Source organism: Malaclemys terrapin, chromosome 3 (genome assembly GCF_027887155.1).
Source record: "Malaclemys terrapin pileata isolate rMalTer1 chromosome 3, rMalTer1.hap1, whole genome shotgun sequence".
In the NCBI taxonomy this organism is placed as follows: Eukaryota; Metazoa; Chordata; order Testudines; family Emydidae; genus Malaclemys; species Malaclemys terrapin.
The window spans coordinates 41052421-41074177 of record NC_071507.1 but is presented as its reverse complement, the minus strand read 5'-3'; the positions used below and the strand labels follow the sequence as shown (position 1 = coordinate 41074177).

The window sequence follows — 21757 nt, the reverse complement described above, 5'->3', positions numbered from 1 at the left end:
TGTGCACAAACTTCCAGGGTTGCTCTAAGCAAGTCAGTCAACCTCTATGTGCCTCAGTTTGCCCATCTTTATATTGAGGATAACACCTCCCTACATCACAGATATTGTGAGCTTTAACTTTCTAATATTTACAAAGCATTCAAATAATACTATGGTGATGAGCACCGGTAAATTAATAATAATAGGAACACCACATTGTAGAATTCAGCACTCTATTTGAAATCAAGCAGCAAAGAGAGCACTAATATAAGCAATTATGTTACAGTTAACCTGTTGGGGAGAAAACCCTGTCTGCACACCTTATAGCAGCAGAACAAGTTTGAACGGCTTAAGTAATAAGAGAGTTTTGTGCTACCTAAAAAAACAGACCTGAAGTGAAAAGTTTCCATATTCCTCATTGTTAAAGAGCAAAAATGTGGTATATGTTAAAATATATTATTTGGTTTTAGAAAATCTGCAAGCTAAGTAACCATTTGATCCACAATAGACTGTCTGAAGTAGGAATTTATTATTTAAACTTTAATTACTATATTTTACTAAACAAATTTTTTTTGTAAAGGTGAAGTTAAGGTTGATAGCACACATGAGTAATATGAATAAAATTCCTTAGAAGAATGCTGTAGTTAGCAAAAGGAAAAAAACAAACTACTGTATTAAAAAGACAAAGCCAGAAGATTCAGAAAAAAGAACAGGAGTACTTGTGGCACCTTAGAGACTAACAAATTTATTAGAGCATAAGCTTTCATGGACTACAGCCAATAGCATTCTATATGCATCCGAAGAAGTGGGCTGTAGTCCACGAAAGCTTATGCTCTAATAAATTTGTTAGTCTCTAAGGTGCCACAAGTACTCCTGTTCTTTTTGCGGATACAGACTAACACGGCTGCTACTCTGAAACCTGTCAGAAGATTCAGAGTTATGGTTAAATTTACAAGAAATCCAAATATCTGAAGATATGGAAATTCAACCAAGATACCCAAACTATCTTAACTATGCCCTTTAGCAATCCCAACTCCCCATTTCCCCTCTTTTGTTTCTTTTATTGTTAATTGTGGGAACTTGCCGGGATATATTCTTGACCAAATGCTATTTAATATCTTTATCAATGACCTAGAAGAAAATATAAAATCAATAGTCGTAAAACTCGCAGATGATGCACAAATTGCTGGTTCAGTAAATAATGATAGGGACAGGTCATTTATACAGATCAATCTAGATCTCTTGTTCAGTGGGCTTATTTGAACGTAGGTTTTAATACAGCCAAATGCAAGGTCATATCTCTAGGAATAAAAAGCATAGGTCACACTTACAAGACGGGGGACTGTATTGTGGAATGAAGCGTGACACTGAAAAGGACTTAGGGTATCTCACCACAGAAGTTGGGATGGTGCTTCCCAGTATGGGCAGGCAGTTGCGCTAGCTCTGCTTGAGCTAGCACACTAAAAATAGCGCGGCAGCCGCAGCAACTCAGGCTACTCCCAACTACAAACCTGCCTGACCCCCCGCCATCCATGCCACTACAGCCACACTGCTATTTTTAGTACGCTAGCTCTGCTCGAGCTAGCACATCTGTCTACCCATGCTGGGAAGCAGCCTCCCGGCTGCTGTGGTGACATACTTTAGTGGCAATGGTAAATAATCAGGTGAACATGAGTTCCCAGTGCAAAGTGGTTGCTAAGACGATGAACATGAACCTTGGATGCATAAGCAAGAGAAGTAGGGAGGTGGTATTACCTCTGTATATGGCATTAGTGAAAACATTAATGGAAAACTGTGTCCAGTTCTGGTGTTTTTACTTCAAAAACTATATTTAAAAAACTAGAAAGCATCAAAAGTATAAGAAGAATGATTTGAAGTCTCAATAGGCCTTCTAGTGTGAGACTTAAGAAACTCAATCTATTTACTTTACTGAGGGAAAGGTTAGGTGGTGACTTACCACCAAGACGGCTCAGTGCTTCAATAAGATCAGCTCATTAATGAAAACAGTTGGCTGAAGCTGAACCTGAGCAAAACTGAGCTGATACTGCTGGGCAGAGGAAAACATTTTGAAGAGTTAGCTGCCGCAGTGCAATCTCCTTTGATTAAAGGTACAGATCCACAATTGGTCAAATCAGTCCATAATTTAGAAGTACTCTTGGATTCCTCACTGACACTAAGTTCTCTCATAGCAGCATCCACGGGTAACACTTTCTGTCATCTCCAATTGGTTTGTTTTCTCCACAGTTAGGTTCAACTTTCTTGTAAGGATTTTTATCATTAATTACTTATACGTTCTATCAACCTTAATTTCACCTCAGCAAAGTTATTGTCTCTGATATTACTTATTCTTTAAAGACAGCCTGAACGTGGATTGGGGGTAAAGCCTGGGGTAGAGGCACTCACTCCTACCTTCCCATACTAGGGGTGAAATCTTCACCAACTAAATTTTATCTCTTTCTGCATTTTCCTGACTTTTGTGTTTTTGGAGGGGTTTTGGCTGCAAGTGACAAAAAAAAGATTTTTTGGAAACTGGTGAACATGTTTGTTACTTTGGCGTTGTAAGTAAATAATCCTTGTTCTGACTTACTTTGAAATCCATGGGGGGGGGGGGGGGGGGGGGAAATCAGCCAAAGACCTCACTCACCTACCAGTTCAAAGGAAGATATTTCTTTTTTTGTGGTATTTAGGAGCAGGGGTTTTTAATGAAAATGAACATGCAGGCTTAATTATGAAGAGATTGCTCCCTCTCCATAGTAATGGTAATGACAGCTGCCTCTTATATAACAGCATCATTCATGTGCACAGCATTTTGCAAATAATTAAACTAATTATTGCAACACCCTGAGAAAAAAAGAAATAGGATTACTACCATTTCACTGATGGACAAACTGACTCAAAGAACTAAAGTGTGTTACCGAAGGCCACAGGGACAGTCATTGGTGGAGCCACAGTTAAAACTCAGAAGTTCCTACCTTCCAGATCCATTTTGAATCCCTTATAGCTATACCACACCACCTCCCTATATTACATGTGCATTACAAACACAGGGGGAAAACTGCCTATCAGTGTGCTTTGCAGACAAAAACTGAAAATGGCTCTGTTTAATTCACACATCTTTATCAACATTTTATAAGAAACTGAAGTCAGTGTCAACTATTCAGTGACTAGAGCAAATAAGGTTACAGAAATTTTAGATACCTAAACAGTTTACAGTATAGTTGGGCCCGATAATCCATAATAAAACCGTCCATTTGGGTAAAAAAGTCAAGATAAGAATCTTAAACAGGGTCCTAATTCCCCCACCCAATATTTCATAACAGAATACTCATGACATTTAAACTTGGGAAAGCTAGTGAGACAAAGATGGGAAGGGGGAAGTGGATATTCCATTTCTACATTAAAAGCAGAACCGCATAAACTGTTCTTTCATAACCTGGTACTTATTTAAATATACCAAAGATATACTAAATTTGTGGAGAAACGTCATGTCTAGTCCTCTCAGCCACTGATGTTAAACACGTTCCCTTGTAGTTTTCCTATAATTTGCTCAACAGGAAAGCTATTAACCTATTCACATTTCTTAGGATATTACTTGTAATTATATAGGGCATATTTTCCAACTTGACTGCCTGAAGTTAGACATCTAACTCCACATTTAGGCACTTAAGTGGTTTGTTTCTCCAAAAGACTTGAGCATCCACATTTCCATTGTTGTCAATGGGAACTGCAAGTGCTCAGCATCTATGGGTGAAGGGCAGTGGGGAGAAATCAAGCAACTTTTACTTAGCTCTCTAAATTCACGTTGGAGGCAGCTATCTTCATGTATTCAAGTTAGAAAATTTAGAAAACAATGGATCTGTGAGTTTTCCCAAGTGCAGAAGAAAGGATTTTTTTTTCAATACTTGCCACAGATTCTCCATAATTTGTAGCAAAGAAAATAAAACTATAACTTAAGTTACCTGTTGTTGTATTATTGAGATCAACTTTCTAATGTCTTCCTGAGCTGGCTTCTGTGGGGACAAAAACATATCATATGTTTAGGGGAATTATTCAAAACAGCGTAGTAAAAGATTTTTGTGTTCCTTTGAATTAACCAACAAACAAAATAAAACAAGCTACAGTATATCCATTTAGTCAGAAAACACTTGCTTAGTTAGGCCCCAATCCTGCTCCCAAGAATGTCTAGTTAAATTCCTAATAACTTTCATCATGCAGTAACAGGCCATTACTACTCTATTTACTTACTACACTGTAGGTTTACTAAATCAGAGTTTTTCATTGCCAGGACCCATTAAAAAAAAAAAAAAAGTTTGCAAAACAGTGTTACTGCAAAATGCATTAACACAGTACCTCCCAGCCATTAATGGCTTTTAAAAATAATCTGAATATACATAAATGTAACACTTTTCAGATGATCAGTATTAATCAGTAATCTAATTCTGACATGTTAAGACAAGTAACCTTGGCGCTGCAACTCATCAAGCCCAAATTAGTGGGGACAGGAAGTCCCGGTCACTGTTGTTTCCTTGCCAGTTCCTTCCAAAATCCCACAGTGCAATTTCAATGAACAAAGTGATTTCATCTCACAGTGTTTCTTATAATGCTTTCATACTTCTGACCAACTTGTCAGCGAGGCCCCCAAGTGGAACTTGCACAACCAGAATTAAGATTTACAAGGGCCCCAGGCTCTGGAAAGAGACAAGAATAAAAGACCACTGGTGAGAGGAAGGAAAAGTGCTCTGGTGGCAAGTCTGGCACCCACCAACACAATGCAGCATTATCCACACTCACAGTTTTATTGTAAATCTCAATTTCTGTTTTGTTTTGTTTTTTAAAAGGGTTCTCATGAATTTCTGACTGCTGGCTTCAACCCTATGAAAATGCCCTTATCCAAAGGGGACAGCATCTCTCATTACTGTCAACAGGACCAAAGCTATAGGCTGCCCTTAGCTATCTAGCTACCATGTCTCTGACCTTTCTAGAGGAAAGTGAAGCTGCTCCCAGCAAAGATGGATGCCATCTTCCATTGGCTGAAATGGGGCTAACAGAGGGAAGATGGTGGCTCCTCGGTCTCCGTACAAACGCCAGGCAGAGGACAGGAGAATGCGGAGTTTCAGGAATGAGACCATGGGGGCAGCAACAAGGGAAAATGTGCTAAGAAAGAGGATGTGCAGGGATGATCAGGGAAATGACCCGGGGAGGGGGGGCAAGTAGGGGAGGAAATAGGAGGCAGACTAGGAGGATGCAGGGAAATATGGTGCAGCAGAGAGAGAACCTGTGGTAGGAGACAGAAGGTTAAGAGAGGGAAAGATAAGAGGGCAAGTTAATGAGGTAGATGGGGGACTGGCTATTATAGGGGATCACGAAGGGAGAATATGAGTGAGATAGCTGTCTTGTTAGGGATGGGGGAGGGGGAATTATGAGTCACTGAGTGCCACCTCCTCTTACATACGATAGGAGAGAGTAAGTGCAGCCCCTTCCAAGCAGTGAACAGGGAAGCCATATTTTGTGTATATTTAAGGTTATTTTTGATCCTGAAATTATCTCTCACAAGTTAGGGGTGGAGAGCTTCCCCATACAAGGTGAGAAATATCCAAAAGCAGGCAAAAATGTGATTTATTTACTGTTTTAATCTGATTTTTAATCATGATATTTTGGGCTGTAACTCAGAGCAACAAACAAACCCCTTGTAACTGAATCAGCTGGAACAACCCAGTTTGAATACAAACCTTTTATTTTGTCCATATCAGCCATGATGTTTCAATTTAAGAACACCAGTTGCACATCAGCTCTGCTGTTTTAAACCATGTCAACTGCAATGCCCCCTTGGAACCTTCCAGAGGTAGTGAATAATGGAAGATTAAAAAGGTCACCTATGCACTGTGGGACAGTAGCAGGAGGACTAGCTGAACCATTTTAGCTATTTTGTGCACACATTAGCACTAAACCAGTTCAGTAGACCTTCTGAAAGCAAGCTTAATCTACACGGTTCTACGAACACACAGATGTACATGTGACATGATTTACAAGCATTTTAGGTCACCATATCTCAAATGCGGCCACCGTGGCCGCATGCAGCCACCAGAGGGTTTCCTTGCGGCCACGGCAGTTTCCTGGGTGGGGGAAGCATCCGCCCCCCCTTAGTTCCCTGTAAGCTGCGCAGCAGCCTCTTCAGCACCGCGCGAGTGCTCAAGGAACATGCCCCTCCCCCAATCTGCTGCGGCCAGGGCGCCCCTCCACCAGCCCAAACTCTACTGCAGCCTGGTCCTGCTGGAGCTGGGGCGTCATGGCCCCAGACTCGGCCAGAGTCGCCCAGCCCAGGCGCCCCTCCCCAAGACCAAACCCAGCGCTGGCACCGGTATCCCTCCTCTGGCCCGAACCCAGCCCCAGCCTGGCCGTCCCTCCCTCAGCCCAAACCCAGCCCAGGCACCCCTCCCCCAGCCCGGCCCTGCTGGAGCAAAGGGGCGCCTATCCTGCAGCCCCAGCCCCGGAGCTGCTGTGGGGGAGAGAGGTGCCTCTCCCCCCACAGCCCAAGTGCTGCTGCTGCTGCGGGGAGAGAGAGCTGCGGGGAGTCTTCTCTCCCTGCCGTAGACCCGGAGTACCCTCCTGCACCCCTCATCCCCGGCTCCACCCCAGAGCCCGCAAACCACTGTACCACAACCCTCTGCCACAGCCCTGAGCCCCCTCCCACACTCCGAACCACTCGGCCCCACCCCCCATCAACTGAATTTTGTTATGTGCACCAATATGAAGGTGATGTATGACATCACCTCCATGTTGGTGCACATAAAATTCATTTCACACATGAATAGGAAAAATTAGAGGGAATACGGCTTCCCTTTCCTCCCTGCGCCACCTCTCTCGAGACACAGGTGGGACACACAACACTTAAGGAGCAAGGTGAGGGGGTGAGGAGGCAAGCAAGCAAGGAGGTGAGTGGCGAGGGAGAAAGGAGGCAAGCGGCGAGCCAGCAGCAGGATGAGGCGGGTAGGAGAGAGGGGGTCTGGCTGCAAGCGTGGGAGTGAGGAGGTGAGCAATGAGCCACCAGCGAGCAGGGGTTCTCGCAGTGGACAGGGGTGAGAGGAGGCAAGCGGCGGTTTGGGGGGTGAAGAGGGACACAGGAGGCAAGCGGCAGGCAAGAGGAGGCAGGAGGCAAGTGGCGGACGCACGGGCAGAGGGTGGAGCCCCCCTTTGGGAAGGCTAGCCCCCAACTCCACCCCTTCCGCCCACCCTACCCATGGCAGCTGGACCCCCGGAACCCCCTGCCCTCCTTCTCCCCCTCTCCCCAACGGCTGGAACCACAAGCCCACCACCCAAAGAAGTCCCGCACTCTCCCGCTCAGCTGGAGGACCCCCAGGATGGCTGAAGCCCTGAGTGTCCCCATCCCACCGCCTAACCCCACCACTGCCCGGAGGAGCCCCGGACTGGCTGAAGCCTGGAGCAGAGGACCTCAGGGCCGGCCAAAGTTCCAAGCCCCGCCACCTGCTCAGAGGACCCCCAGGCCAGCTGCAGCCACAGCTGTGCCTACCCTCCTCTCCCCTCCCCAGACCCAAGCCGCCCAGATATGTTTTTCATTATTATCTGGACTTCTTCTATGATGTCAAAGCATTTTTAAATTTACTTCAGAATAGTTGTACTACCACTTTTACCAAAAAAAGCAAAAGAAACAATAAAAAAAAAATACAAAAACATGCAAAGCACCTTATTTGTGTTTTTATTCTGCTAGGTCCAGTAAGAATAGAGATAACTGTACATTATTTTTATTATTGAGTCTGGAAGAAAAAAAACCACTTGCATAAATAAATTACAATGATTTGGATGTACATGTGTGCATATCACTTTATTAATATAAGAAAAACAAATAATTTTAGGGAAAGTGTCAGTGCGGCCACCAGCAAGAGTTGGTGGCCGCATTCTGAGGCTATCATTTGTTGCGATGACCCCTGTAAATCTAGGTGGTCAGTATGGCTCTCAGAATGGTAAAATTCTCTAAAGTTAACAAGGCCAGAGAGGAAATCATATTAAAAACAGAGGGCAGGGGAGTTAGAAGGGCTGAATAAAGAGGTGATAGAATACAAGGAAAACCTTTCTGACATGGAATGACAGAACAATTAGCAAAGAAAAGACCATCCTACCAAAAAAAAAAAAAAAAAAAAAAAAAGTGTAAAATACTACTATTTATATATTTACATGATACCTTTTACCTGAAGGCCCACTACATCACTCCACTAACTATATACATATATCACTATTGGAATGCAGCCACTGCTGGGGCTGAGGGTGGAACCTAAAAAGCATATACTAAACTGCCCAAAAGTGGATGCAAAGGGGGAAATTTGACTGGACAGCAGGGCAAACTCCCACAACTTTCAACAAGTATGTTTGGCTCTTTCATGCCCATACAGCTCTGACATGCATTTAATTTTTTGGCTCTTTTATGGACATTCACACATATACATAGGTAACCACACAGAAAAAAAAAAAAAAAAAAAAAAACTTTCATATCTGTTGTACTTCGAGATATGTTGCTCATGTCCATTCCATTCTAGGGGTGCGCTCGCCCATGTTCCCAGCTGTCAGAGACTTTTGCCTTAGCGGTATCCGTAGGGCCGACTGTGGCACCCTCTGGAGTGCCGCGCTCATGCCACGGCATATCAGGCACCGCCGGCTCTACACCTTCTCAGTTCCTTCTTGTCGACAACGCCAACAGAGGGGCAGGAGGGCGGTAATGGAATGGACATGAGGAACACATCTCAAAGAGCAACAGTTACGAAAAGCAGGTAAATGTTTTTTCTTCAAGTGTTTGTTGATTCCATCCTAGGTGACTCACAAGCAGTATCTATGGAGGCGGACTCGGAGTTCACTGCTTGGCGGCTTGCAGTACTGCTCTACCGAAGCCAGCATCGTCCAGGGCCTGCTGGGTAAGCTCCTAGTGGGATGTGAAGGTATGGACCGACAACCAGGTGGCCGCCCTTCAGCGCCAAAAAGACTGCCAAAGAGACTTGCCCCCTGGTAGAGTGGGCCTTGACTTTCTCCGGGAGCGACACCTTTGCTAGATCATGGCAAAAGCGAATGCAGGCAGAGATCCAGGAGGAAATTCTCTGAGCGGAAACAGGTTGACCTTTCATCCTGTTGGCCACAGCGACGAATAATTGCATTGACTTGCGGAATGGCTTGGTCCTTTCAATGTAAAAGGCCAAAGCCCTCCTGACGTCCAGGGCATGTAGCCCGCGCTCCTCTTCCGACTTATGTGGCTTTGGACAGAAGACCGGTAATTTCCTGGCTCAAATAAAACTGAGACCCCACCTTAGGAAGGAAGGCTGGGTGCGGTCTTAGGTGGATATTGTCCTTGTAGAAGGCCGTGTAAGGCGGCTCTGAGGTGAGCGCCCGAATCTCGGATACCCAGCAGGCCGACATGACCGCGGCCTTCCAGGAGAGGAGGAGAGAGCAGGAAGCCAAAGGTTCCAATGGTGGGGGGACCCATGAGCCGTGACAGCACCAGACCAAAGTCCCACAGAGGAACAGGATCCCTGACGTGTGGGTAGAGGCACTCCAGGCCCTCGAGAAATCTGGCTGTGATATCCTGAGAGAAAACCAACCTGCCTTCAAGCAGTGGGTGGAAGGCCGAGATGATCGCTAGATGGACCTTGAGGGATGAGAGGACCCTGGACAGCAATTGCACCAGAGGGAAGGTGTACATTAGACTCCCTTCAGCATCGACGCAGGATCTTGCCACCAGGTAAGAGACAACAGTACACTGTCCGGAATCCTTATCACCCGGTCCACACTGTGCCAGTTGGGGGCATAGACTGACACCAGCCACGCCTGTAGGGACCTGAGGAGTCACGCGTGCCGGACCATGTAAATGCTTGCTGCTATGTACCTGAGACCGTTGGGTCACATGTGGGCGGTGGTGAGTTATTGGGCACACAGAGATGAGATGAGGTCCACCCTGGCTTGGAACCGAGTCCTGAGGAGGAAGGCTCCGGCTTGAGTGGAGTCAAGTACAGCCCCAATGAATTCTATACATTGCACTCGGATGAGGGTCGACTTTTTGTCATTTATTATTAGGCCCAGGTTGCAGCAGGTGGAACAGACCAGATCGAGATGCCTCTGCACCTGATCTGAGGACTGGCCAGTTATCAACCAGTCAGCAAGGTATGGGTAAATTTGGACTACCCGACACCACAGGTAAGTGGCCACTGGCATTATACACTTTGTGAACACTCTTGGGGCCGACGAGAGACCAAAGGGCATCGCTGTGAACTGGAAATGGTGCTGGCCCAACGTGAAACAGTGGAAACGCCAGTGCTCCAGGAATATAGCAGGGCCGGCTCCAGGCACCAGCTTGGCAAGCTGGTGTTTGGGGTGGCCACTCTGGACAGGGGCGGCAGGTCCAGCTAATTGGCGGCAATTCAGCGGACGGTCCCTCACTCCTGCTAGGAGCGAAGGACCTTCCGCTGAATTGCCGCCGCAGATAGCGGCTTTTTTTTTTTTTTTTTTTTTTTGTGGCTGCTTGGGGCAGCCAAAACCCTGGAGCCAGCCCTGAATATAGAAGTACGCGTCCTTTAAAATCAAGGAGGGCGTATCAGTCTCCCAGATCCAGGGACGGGATGATGGAGGTCAGGGAGACCATACGAAACTTCATTTTTTGAGAGACTCATTGAGGCAGCGCAGGTCTATAACAGGTCTGAGGCCCCCTTTCGCCTTCAGAATGAGGAAGTAACGGCAGTAGTGTAGCTGGGGGGGAGCAAGGGGAGCGTCCGCTCCCCCACTGAGCACATGGAGCCTTAGTAGAAAAGGTCTGGGATTTTCCCTCTCCCCTTTCCCCCCCCATGCAGAGTGCGGCACTGCTGATTGGCCGCCTGGGCCGAGTTGAGCCGCTCCCATTGGGCCTCCAGCAGCCAGACTCCCTCCTCCCTCGCTCCCCCATCTCAGCAAGCCGCAGGGGAGGGGCTGTGTGCTGGCAGCATGTTTAACACTGGTTCCAGGGGCAGCCTGCGGCTGGAGCTGCATGGTGGTAAGGGGAGTCCCGGGGGGCAGTCAGGGAGCAGGGAGAGGGTTGGATGGTGGGGGGGGGGGGGGACGGGACTTTCTGAGGATGGGGGTGTGGAGAGCGGCTGGAAGATGCATCCCGAGTGATTCGAAGGCCCCAAACATTGCTGAAAGAGCTGGGAAAGTTGCAAGCTTTCTCTGCTGGGCTTTTCATCTGGGTAATACAATGCAAACCTGCTTGAGGCACCGCACAAGAGATATTTATTGAGGAAGTTCATGCATCTTACAGCTTAAGCTCTTCTAAATTTGCAGCCATGACAAAAAAGGATTTGGGAGCAGTTAACAATTCTGTGTGGTTAAGAGATTTTCATTTCCTGGGCCCTGCTATCCAGTCCCACAGGGGAGACTGAGTGAGTAGCCCCACTCATGTCCTCTGCCCAGACACAATCCCTTCCCCGCTTCTTTCCCTTGTGTTTGCAAGGGTCTCATTAACATGCTGCAGCCAAATGCCCCTCCACCAGGCCTTCCCTCCAGAGACACAGCCTCCTGGCTTCTCCTTCTTCCTCACTTTCTCCTTCTCTCGGTCTCTGTGGTTTTTCTCCATCCCCCGTCCCTTTGTCTGTACTCCTCCCTCCCCACCCCATGCACTGTATTAAGCACGGCTCCGCCTCTCTTGTTGATGGGCTCGGTGCTGGGATGGCAGAGGCAGTGCTATTGTTGTGTTTTCTGCTAGGTCTGTTTGTACCAGACTCTAGCAGTATCCCTCTGCCTGCTCGCAAAGGCTTCTGGCTAAACACTAAAGTAGGGTTACCATATTTCAGCAAGAAAAAAAGAGGACGGGAGGAGCCCCGCCCTAGCCCCGCCCCTGCCCCTCCCACTTCCCGCCCCCCCAGAACCCCCAACCCTCCCCCCGTTCCTTGTCCCCTGACTGCCCCCTCCTGGGACCCCTGCCCCTAACTGCCCCCCAGGACTCCACTCCCTATCTAAGCCTCCCTGCCTCTTGTCCCCTGACTGCCCCAACCCTTATCCACACCCCCACCCCCAGACAGACCCCTGGGACTCCCACGCCCCATCCAACCACTCCCCACTCCCTCCCCAGAACTCCCAACCCATCTAAACCCCTCTGCTCCCTGTCCCCTGACTGCTCCGATCCATCTCCCCACCCCTGCCACCTGACAGGCCCCCCCAGAACTCCCAAACACTCCCCCCCTGCTCCTTGTCCCCTGACTGCCCCCTCCTGGGACCCCTGCCCCTAACTGCCCCCCAGGACTCCACTCCCTATCTAAGCCTCCCTGCCTCTTGTCCCCTGACTGCCCCAACCCTTATCCACACCCCCACCCCCAGACAGACCCCTGGGACTCCCACGCCCCATCCAACCACTCCCCACCCCCTCCCCAGAACTCCCAACCCATCTAAACCCCTCTGCTCCCTGTCCCCTGACTGCTCCGATCCCTCTCCCCACCCCTGCCACCTGACAGCCCCCCCCAGAACTCCCAAACACCCCCCCCTGCTCCTTGTCCCCTGACTGCCCCCTCCTGGGACCCCTGCTCCTAACTGCCCTCCAGAACCCCACCCCCTACCTAAGACTCCCTGTTCCTTGTCCCCTAACTGCCCCCTCCTAAGACCCCCCCCCAACTGCCCCCCAGGACCCTACCCCCTACCTGTACCCTGACTGCCCAAAACTTTCTCCACTCCCCCCAAAAAGCCCCCCCCGTTTCTTGACTGCCACCTCCAGAACCTTCCTGCCCCCGGTCCCCCTTACCCTGCTGCTCAGAACAGGGTGTTGGGCTCTGTGCAGCCGAGCCGGACACGTGGCTGAGCTCCCCAGCACAACAAAACCCGGTCTGGCCCTGCACAACAAAACCCGGTCTGGCCCTGCACAGTGCTGCTGGACTGGGCTGCAAGGGAGCTGCCGGCTCAGAATGCAGGGCGGATCCGGCTCCTCTACAGCTGCTCCTGAGTCCAGCCCGGGACTTCCCTGCAGCCCTCCCAGCCGCTCGCTCTGCTAATCCCGGACATTGTGAGTGCTTTACAAATTCCCCCCGGACGCTATTTTTAGCACACAAAAGGAGGACATGTCCGGGTAAATCCGGACGAATGGTAACCCTAACTAAAGCCAGGTGCTAGGGCAGAAGCAGCTGCCCATGTACCCTCAATGGCAGGAGCGGTGTGTGGTCCCTCGCCCCCCCCCCCTTTGGATTACGGGGTGTGTCTCGGTGTATATTGGGGTTCCTGTCGGGGGCAGGGAGCGGTTGGATAGGTATGGGAGTCCTGGGGGTCTGTCTGGGGGCAGGGGTGTGGATAAGGGTCGGGGCAGTCAGGGGACAGGTAGAGTTCTAGGGGGGCAGTTAGGGAGTGGGGTTCTGGAGGCAGTCAGGGGACAATGAGCGGGGGGTGTTGGGGCTTTGAGGGGGGCAGGAAGTGGGAGGGAGTGGATGTAATTAGTAATTTGATATGTCGGGTGGTGCCTTTTTTTATGTGTTCGCTCCCCCTGATGTTAGAACCTGGCTATGCCCCTGAGTAGCGGGAGTAAAATCCTCTTCCTTCCATGTCTTGGGGAACCTCTTCCACTGCCCCTAGGCGCAGGAGGTTTTTGACCTCCTGAACGAAGAGTTGCTCGTGAGAAGGGTCCCTGAAGAGGGACAGGGAAAGGGGGTGGAAGGGTTGGTCGGCTATAAACTGCAGGGTATAGCCAGACGAGACGATGACGAACACTCAGCGGTTCGAGGTGATATGGGACCAGGCCGACTGGAAAGGGCGGAGGCAGTTGAGGAAGACGGGGAATGGATCCAGTGCAGTGACTGGGGCGTCGTCTTCGGGTGCACTCTCAAAATAACTGCTTCTCGCTGCCTTCATCCCTGGAAGGATCAGGCTGGGCAGGTGGATGAGAGGATGACCGGTAGCATCGCTTAAAACCCCTGTCTTGGTCCTCCTTTTTGTAGGAGCCGGTACGAGGCATACCCCAAGACCTCGACGACAGCAGAGGCGGCGGGGGGCAGAACAGTTTTCTGGCATGCTGAGGAGTATGTAGGCCTAAGGAGCAGAGGGTGGCCTGGGACTCTAGCATCAGTCAGCTCCAAGAAGAGCCCTGTTCCCTCGAACAGGAGATCCTGGAGGATGGATTGCATTGCCTGGGACAGCCCCTAGGTCTGTAACCAGGAGCTACGCCTCATGGCTATTGCAAAGGCGACCACCCTGGACACCGAGTCCATGGTGTCCCAGGCCATCTGGAGGACACTCCTGCCTACTGGACACTCTCCTCTATGAGAGCGGCGATCTCCTGCGCCTGATCCTCTGGGAGGCTTGCTTTGTACTTTCCGACAGAGTCCCACAGGTTGAAATTGTATCTGCCAAGTAGGGCCTGATGGTTAGAGACCCTAAATTGGAGGCTTGCTGTGGAATAAATTTTTCTGACACACAAGTCCAGCCTCTTGGCATCTTTATTTTTGGGGGTGCCACTCGCCTGGCCCTTTCATTGACGGCAGACACGACCAGGGACCCCACAGGAGGGTGCGTGTATAGGTATTCAAACCCCTTTGTGGAGACACAGTACTTCTTTTCCGCCTTCTTGGATGTGGGCAGAATGGAAGCTTGTCAGCCACACCAACTTGGGAATCTTTAGGACCCCTGGGTTAACGGGCAATGCGACCTGGGCTGGGCAGACAGAATGACATTGAAGAGGTCATTGGGCTCCTCAGCTAGCTCCTCAACCTCCAAGTTCAGGTTGGCTGCCACCCTTTTAAGTAGGGCTTGGTGCTCCCTGAAGTCACCGGGGGCGGGGGCTATCAGTTTGCGAGCGCCCCACCACCTCCTCATACAGGGATGAGGAGGATGACTGCACCGCCGGAAAGGCATCCCCTTGCTGCAACGGGGACTGCTCCATGGTCGCCGGGGCCTCCCTTGAGATCACCACTTAAGACTGGGCCCTCTGCTCCAAAGCCGGTGCCAGCTGTGCTGGGGGTGGCTTGTCACCGGCGTGGTCGTCTGAGCTGGTGTCTTGGCGGGATCCGCCACGCAACGAGGTGTCTGTGGTGCCGGTCAGCCTAACTGTTCTTTGGCTGCCGGGCCCACCCCAGGCGCAGATGGCTCTGCGATGGGCCGGGACCCCCTACTGCTCCCCAGAGTCAGAGATGGGTCCTTGGCTCGGCTAGGGGGTCCGACCACAGCAGTGCCCCCGAGAGCCTCCATGGCAGACACAAAGCCTAGCTCAGGTACTTTGCCCGAAGTTCCCTTGTGTGGTGCCTGCGGACCACACGACAGACTGCTTCTTTGGTACTGGCGAGGGGGAACGGTGCTGGGCGGATCCCGGTGCCAGCAGTGCACTGAGGGCTGATGCTGAAATACCAGGCGTGGAGTCAGAGTGCAAGGGCTCCGATGCCAGGCGCAGAGCAGCCTTCATGAGGAGGGCCCTTAACCGAACGTCTCGCTCTTTTTGAGTTCAGGGATGAAAATCTCTGCAGATCCGGCACTTGTCTTTTCAATGGGACTCCCCCAGGCACTTCAGACAACTCTCATGAGGGTCACTGATGGGCATCGGCCAGCTGCACTCAGAACATGGCTTAAAGCCTGGGGAGTGGGGCATGTCCCGCTCCAGGACAAAGTTCCAGTCAGGACTCTAACTACTAACCTACTACTAAAACACTTAACTAACTAATCACAGACTAAACAACAAAAGGAGAACGATCTGAACAGTGAAGAACCGCTAATGCTCTTGCTAAGCAAGACCAGGCATTCCAACCAATCATCATGGGCAGTAAGAAGGAACTGAGAAGGCATCAGGCCAGTGGCGCCTGATATACTGAGGCATGAGCGCCACAGCTGGCCCTACGGATACTGCTAAGGCTAAAGTCTCCGACAACTGTGCACATGCACACCTAGAATGGAATTGACATGGGCAAGCACTCGAAGAAGAACTCAATCTAATTTGGAAGGATAAAGGGCTGAGTTTATTATACAGGGATTTGAACCTGTGGTACTGAGGAGTTTAGGCGATTAGCTGGATCTGAGCATCAGGGCTATTCACTTCACACAATGCACTCCAACAGCCAAAAGACAAACAGGAAGTCATGAGTGGCATATAAACTATATAGATTTGAGGGAATCAGAAAAGATAACATTAGGTACAGAACTGACAGCACTGGGTGATGGCGGATTATCAAATCAATGATCAAATTAATAAACAATTCTTCTGCATCAGTTCCTATCCAAAACAATTCTAACTGTTCATTGTTCTGACTTTAGGATTCCAGTACTTAAAGTCAGTATACAGCAAATATAACTTGAAATAAGAATGTAAGCCCAATTCTAGGATTTTTGACATTCACTTGCACACCTCCCACGTCATTCCTCACCATGAAACTGCTGAATTTCTGGGTTAGATACTGAAAGTGGACTGAAGGTTACCTTTTATTTCCAAGTATTAACACTATTAGTCAGCAAACTTTACCTCTCCCCAGCACTCCGGTAACAGAAAAGGCAGGTTTCAGCTTAGAACTGCAAGTCCTATGCCTACTACTACTCAGCCTCTCTTGCAATATTTCAAATCTGAAGTGATTATTTAACAGGGGAACAAAAACAAAAATGTTGAGAGTTAACATAGCTTAACTATTTTTTTGTTTTGTTTTTGTAAATACTTCAAAAATACATTAACCTTATTTGTTACTTTATCAAGGACTTAAGTTCCAAGATATTCACCAGGATTAACTGAAATATTTTATAGTTTTAGTATTCATTTTCCCCCTGCATCAGAAGAGTATAGTTATCTTAGTCTTCTTAAACCTAAATACTGGCCTCCATTATTCTAGGAATTAAAGATCTCATGTACATGAGAAGATCCTTGTGCCTGCAAGCAGATCCATTTACTTCTCCTGGGTTTCGTGTAACAGTCTACCAGCACAAGTTAGCTCACAGGATCAAAGCCTACATTTTGTATACTTATTAATAACAACAAATTACATTACTGTAGTTACCAAAGGATTATGATGGACACTGTACAAACACAGGGTATGTCTACAATGCAAATTAAGGTGTAATTGTAGCATGGGCTGACATACCTGCACTAGTTTTAATCTAGCAAGCATGGATAACAAAAGCAGTAAAAATGAAAAGCACAATGAAAGTGACGACATGGACCCCAGTGTAGGCCAGCAACCCAAGTACATATCCAGAATCGCCTGCAGGCTTGTACTGGGGTGGCTGTCCCATACTGCCACATCTTCACTACCATTGTTATTTCTGCCAGCTAGATTAAAGCCAACATGGGTATGCTGCAATCAGACTTTCACTTGCAGTGTAGGAATACCCAGAGATAGAGACAGCCACTGCCCAAGAACAGACAAAGGATTGGAGACAGAGATACAATATACAAGTAAATGAATATCATTATTTTTGGCACAGTGTAGTTTACAGGGGGAGGAGAGAAACTGGGAACAGAGGCAGGGTGAACAATTTGCACTAGCAGTGTGTGGGTTTTTATGGACAAATATTTTACATACCATGCGCATCTTCTCACCCTATTCAGAATACAGTAAGTCAAAACATCCTGATTCCATTTGCAATAAAGAAAATCTTTTACCACCATCTGAAAGCAAATCAGCAGCAGCATACAAGCCTTGCAATTCAGATATAAAATATTATTAGATTTTTTATATAAGTTAGGAAAAGGGCGATTTCTACCCTCAAATTAATTAGATAGCGTTAGGGAATCGAATCCCCTGCAATGGTCTTGCAATCCTGGATATAAAAGTAATAAGAATTTTTGTTACAACATGCTCTGTAAGAAATACGAGAAGAGATTCCCCCCCCAGAAAGGGGTTGGAAGGTCAAATGGTGCAATTTAATGACTAGATATGTCAATCTAATAAAACACACAACCATCACATGAAATATACGTAGCTAAATTATGTAATTATGAAGATGAGGGACTAACAGAATTGGCCAGAGGTACTCGTGTCATATATTGTAGATGTTTCTACAAATCCCCGTCAATGCATCTAAATCCTGATATGCAACACTCCAACTACAGCCTAAGGCACAGTCCATGTATAAGCAACCAGTTATTAAACATGGTAATTTTTTAAATAAACTAACATACCATGTACTGAGAAAACAAAATCCTCAAAATTAAAAGAAGTCATGAGACTGGCCCCAAAATCATGAGGGTTTTTGTTTTTTAAATAAAGAGACTATATCAAGTTTTTTAGTCTGTCTTAATTTGTAACTCCCCATTTCATGTGTGTGACAATTAGTGTTCCCCATTCTGAGCACCAGACTATGAGCTAAGAAATGCTGAGGTGTACTCCCAGCTCTGACAACTATGACTTCAGACAAGTAGCTAGGGCTTCACACTCTAAGATGCCAACCATCCACAATTCCAACTGAAGTCAATGGGAGCTGCAGGTGCTAAGAACCTCTGAAAAGGCAGATCCCTTAACCATTCTGTCCCTCAAATTTCCCATCTGTAAAATGGAAACAGTACCAGTTTCCTATCTAGCAGGGGTGCTGTGACGATTCATTTTTGTAAAGCACCGTGAAGATGAAAAAATGTACACTAACACTAAGTATTAAAAATGCTTCATATTATGAATGCTGTTTCCTCATCCTTCATAGACTAAATTCATTGTCACTATTTCCTCTTTTTAGTTTTCACTTGCACTACTCACCCATTTTTGTTGTTAGGAACCGATCATTTGTTTTTGCTGTTACCAGACAAGAGTAAATAAGTGGCCTTCACTATAATTTTATTTTCTCTAAATGAGGATCAGCTGTTCTGTCCATGTAAGAGCAAGATTTAAACACACACACACACACACGCGAAGATTGGCAGCCATGATTGAGATCTGATGCAAGTGATATAGGGGAATGAATGCATACTCATGGAGACAACCTTCAATAGCCACTGATACTCACACATCTGATACTCCTTGATGAAACATAGGAGCCTTGTCTTATAACAGACTTATTCAAAGTGATACAAGCTACGAAAGTGAGATCTTGGAAGATTGTTGCTGTTTTCATAATGTAATAAAAATACTGTAATGATAAATAATAATAACAGTGTGTAATAAGCATGTCATAAAAACAAATTTTATATTTCCAAGATCACTGCTTTTATAATTTATACTCAGGTAAAAGGAGAAAATCCCTGGAAATGTTCATTTTTAGGAAAGGGTCCATGAGACTTGATATTTTAGTGAAAGGGGTTCACAGGTTGTTAAAGTTTGGGAACCACTGCCGTATTGTCTCAGTGATCAATCTTCTTCTACTAATAAGCAAAAGCCATGTGTCCATGCTGTCTTCCAGGTCTGTCCAAAGCCTTTGATACAGCAAAATGTTGTTGACTGACAGAAGTGGATGGAATTAATTATGAGTAGCTCTGGGAAGTTGCTCTTCTACCCTGAAGGCGGTCTCTTTCAGAGCACCACATGTCTCTATTCCACCAATTCTCATGTATAAGAGGCATGTACAGACGGACCTGAGGTTAAGAGGCTGCTTGACTTGCAATGCCACATCATGTGGCAGCCAAGGTGTACCTTTGTTAGTAGGACAGAGGTGTCCTTGTTTTCCCAAAACCAGACTGAAATGTGAGCTTGGATGAGACTGAGCTGGGGAGCTCAACCTATACAAGATGTAGGAGTTTCTGATGCGTCAGGGACACTTGTTCTGACACTTTTAGGGATGTTTATGAAAAGAAAAATTAGGGAGAAATTAGGAAGGTTGCTTAGACCTCTCTCTCCTGCTTCTCTCCTCTCCTCCTCCAGAGAAATTGAGACCTCTCTCTCCCATGCTCCCCTCTCCCCAGAGAAACCAGGACCTCTCCTCACCCTGTCTACGGCCAAGGGAGGGGGCCCAGACTCCATCCCCGTTGTGTCCCTGACCCCCACCCCAAAGAAGGAGGAACAGCCCTAGGAAAGCTGTCCTCCTATGCTGCCAAGGGCCCTTAATTACTTTGGCCAGTCCCAGGCCTGGGCCTCCTTCCTGGGATGATTCTTCTCCTCTTATCCCTCCTTTGTCACATCCCCCTCTCCTCCTCTGCTGCCTCTTCCTGCCCCCTCTGGATTCTCCTCCCCCATAGACTGTATAGTGCAGGTCTGAGAGGAGGCAAGACACAGGGACTGTCAGTGGAGTTTGGGGTACTGCTAGATTCACCATCCAGGCCACAGGTTGTGTGCAGAACTAACTGCCCATGTGTACCCTGCTGGTGTGCTCTAGGTACCAAGAGTGCATTAACATAGTCCAGCAGAGCCCACACAGAACAGCTAGCGTGCAGCACACAGCCTTTCACTTGGGTGGTGAATCCAGCAGTGCCCCAACCCATTCAAAATCACTGCAACTTGCCTCCGATCAGGCCTTCACCACTTCATCAAGTCTGTGCATGTGCTCCAGGTTGATGGAGAAGAATGCTCCCCCCGCCCCCGCACTGTCATGGCGTTATCTGCTGTTTTTGTCACGAGTGGTGAGGAGTAACACACGTGTGTGCATGTTTGCAAAATTAGTAGATTTATGCTGAATTAGTAACTTTGTAATTACATGTAAAAAGTGGGAGGATTATGGAAAATCAGTGAGGGCTGGCATCTCTGCAGAGGAAACATATGGTCTATCTACTCTTAATCCAGTATGCAATATGGACTATTTGAACCTCACCTGCTCCTCAGAGAGCAGAAGAAATCCTTTCCCCTCCCCACAATTTATACCTAGTTAGGAGATTTTGACCTCTACTCTCAGATTTTGTCCTTATCACACTTTGCCTTGGTCAGTGACGTGCTGCCAAAATACCAACAAGGAGTTCCATAAGATTCATATCTCATTCAGTGATACATGTGATATTCCCTGGATAAAACAGCCCCATCCTCCCTCGCTCTCAAAAAACCCCCAATCTATTAATTGCACTCTTTTGCCATAAAAAAAAAAAAAAAAAAAAACAACCACACACATTATTTACATACTCATCCAACCCTCAAATCCAACAATCCTTTTACGCCCACCCCATCCAAATGCAACAACCCTTCCACCTCTAAGCCATCATACTTCCCACTCCCCAAAGCCTTAGATCCTCCAGGTGGCTCCTGTATAGCAGTGGTTCTCAACCAGGGTCCAGGGTACCCTGGGGGGCCGTGAAAAAGTTTCAGGGGGTCTGCCAAGCAGGGCCAGCATTAGATTTGCTGAAGCCCCACTGCATGGACCTGAAGCCCAAGGCCTTCAGACCCACCACTGGGGGTTGAAGCCAAAGCCTGAGCAGGTTAGCTTCACAGGTGCCCCTGTGGCATGGGGCCCCAAGCAAATGCCCCGCTTGCTAACCCCTAATGCCGGCCCTGGCTTTTATATGCAGAAAGCCAGATGTTGTGCCACAGGTGGGCCATGGAGTTTTTATAGCATGGGGGGGGGGAGGGGGAGAGAGACTCAAAGAAAAAAGTTGAGAACCCCTGCCATATAGGGCAGCTACCACTGAAACCAACAGCCATAATGGCAGGCGGGTTATCCTGTGACCTCTGGCTGTGGGGGCTATTGGTTAGATGGGGAGTGGGGTCTCCTGGCGGTGGTCCATTGGGAGAACGCACCCCCTCCCTCTGGTTCCTAAATAGGGACTATCTACCCTGACTGCTGGCTATCTACCATAGCTGGTGTGTGTGTGGCCGGGGGAAATGCTTGGATCAGTTGCAAAACATGTAGTTTTCCCTGCTGTAGTAATGGAGATATCCTCTGCGGGTAATGGGGCTTCAGGCTCCCTCCCAGTACAGACTCTGATCTCAGTGCTGGGCAGGGAGGTACTGCTGGGGGCTGTTGT

At 47.9% G+C, this 21757-nt stretch overlaps 1 protein-coding gene across 5 annotated transcripts in view; it reads right to left on the bottom strand.

The window, feature by feature from the left end:
- Positions 1 to 21757, bottom strand: part of TRERF1 (transcriptional regulating factor 1) — a 139554-nt gene that overhangs the window by 87866 nt on the left and 29931 nt on the right. For all 5 annotated transcript variants that reach the window (XM_054021834.1, XM_054021836.1, XM_054021832.1 and 2 more), the window contains one exon: positions 3939 to 3989. The gene's annotated coding sequence lies outside the window, so the exon portion shown is untranslated. The remainder of the gene's footprint in view (positions 1 to 3938; positions 3990 to 21757) is intronic.